This window comes from Nicotiana sylvestris, chromosome 1 (assembly GCF_000393655.2).
Source record: "Nicotiana sylvestris chromosome 1, ASM39365v2, whole genome shotgun sequence".
Lineage (NCBI taxonomy): Eukaryota > Viridiplantae > Streptophyta > Magnoliopsida > Solanales > Solanaceae > Nicotiana > Nicotiana sylvestris.
The window spans coordinates 25,781,669-25,783,397 of record NC_091057.1 but is presented as its reverse complement, the minus strand read 5'-3'; positions in this window follow the sequence as shown (position 1 = coordinate 25,783,397).

Below are 1,729 nucleotides of genomic sequence, written 5' to 3'. Positions count from 1 at the left end.
AGAGAGAATAAGTTACCTGTCGAAGGAAGAGCCGGCTTGAGCTTCTAGAAAAAGCTCGGCCAGTCAAGGATCCCTACAAAAGCCTCATATCACTCGACCTCACATCACTCAAGCCACCACGTGGCATAAATAGTAACTCAGGCCCTCGACCTCATATCACTCAGCATATCCTCACATATGGCCCTCGGCCTCACTCAGTCCGAAAATCATCACAAGCCCCTTGGGCATTTGTAAAACAGTAGTTCTCAGCCCAAAATATCATTTGAGTTTCAAATCTGTATAAAAGTGGCTAAGTTTGTAAAACAATAATCATCAACAGGATTGAGTTTAAATATAAGTCAAAACAGTGAGGAAATAGTGATAAAAATCCCCGAAGGGTTCAAATAATTGGCTCGATGACCAAATATGGCAATCAGCCCAAATCATGATGATAACAGATTAGTTTCAATCAAATATGCAGTAAAATCATCAATATGGGATGGACCAAGTCACAATCCCCAGTAGTAAACGACCTCGTGCTCATCATCCAGCGCGTGTTTCACCTCAATATAGCACTACGATGTGCAATCCAGGGTTTCAAACCCTTAGGACATCATTTACAATCATTACTCACCTCGAACCGGTTAATCCTCTAGCTCGCGATGCCTTTGTCTCTAAAATCGACTTCCGATTGCCTCGAATCCCGTTGTTTTCTCTAAAAATCTCCCGAAAATCGCCTCTCCCTGAGCTCCAATTTGGTAAAAATGAAAAATGGGACGAGTCCCATTTTAGAGCTTGAATCTGTCCAGAAAATGTCATGGGCACTGTTCACGCGTACGGTACTGTTCATGGTACTGTTCACGGGGTACTACTCACGGTACTGTTCACGGAGTACTGTACACGGTACTGTTCATGGGGTACTGTACACGGTACTGTTTCTGCAATATTCCCTAAGTCCGAAATCACTCCGAGACACCTCTGAAACACTCCCGAGCCCTCGGGGCTCCTAACCAAACACATACACTAACTCAACAACATCCTATGAACTTAACTGTGCGATCAAATCGCAAAAATAACGTCATATACCATGAATTAACCTTTAAAATCCAAGAATTCTTTCAAATTTCATAAAACATCAATTTTTCCATTTTGTGTCTGAAACACATCAAACGGCGTCTGTTTTCAACCAAACGTTACATAAAGTGCTTAAACCATATATAAGACCTGTACCGGGCTCCGGAACCAAAATAAGAGCCCGATATAATCACTTTCTAATCAAATTTCATTTCCATTTTCCTTAAATATTTTTAGAAAATAATTTTACTCAAAAATTCATTTCTCGGGCCTGGGACCTCAGAATTCGATGATTCTTATTCCTAAGAGTCAAAAATAATGATACGAACATAGCCCTTTAGTAGAAACTCAATTCGGAGCTCATTTGCTCAGTTCAATACCCATTTCACTCGTTAAACAATTAACTCATATTTCGTGTCAAAAACCCAATCGCGACTTGATGAAATTAGACCAAACTTTCCAGATCAGTTCAATAATTCATTATCAAAAATTTGGAAGTCTCGAAATCAAATTTCGATCTCTAGAACTAAAAATGGATCTTTGGATCATTACATGCTTATGCTCAAAACGGCAAAATCTTCCAAAAACTCTTCCAAAACTTATCCGAGCCTCATGGGACCCCGACCAAAAATGTCAACATAATTCATAACATCATTCAAACCTTCTCAAATCATCA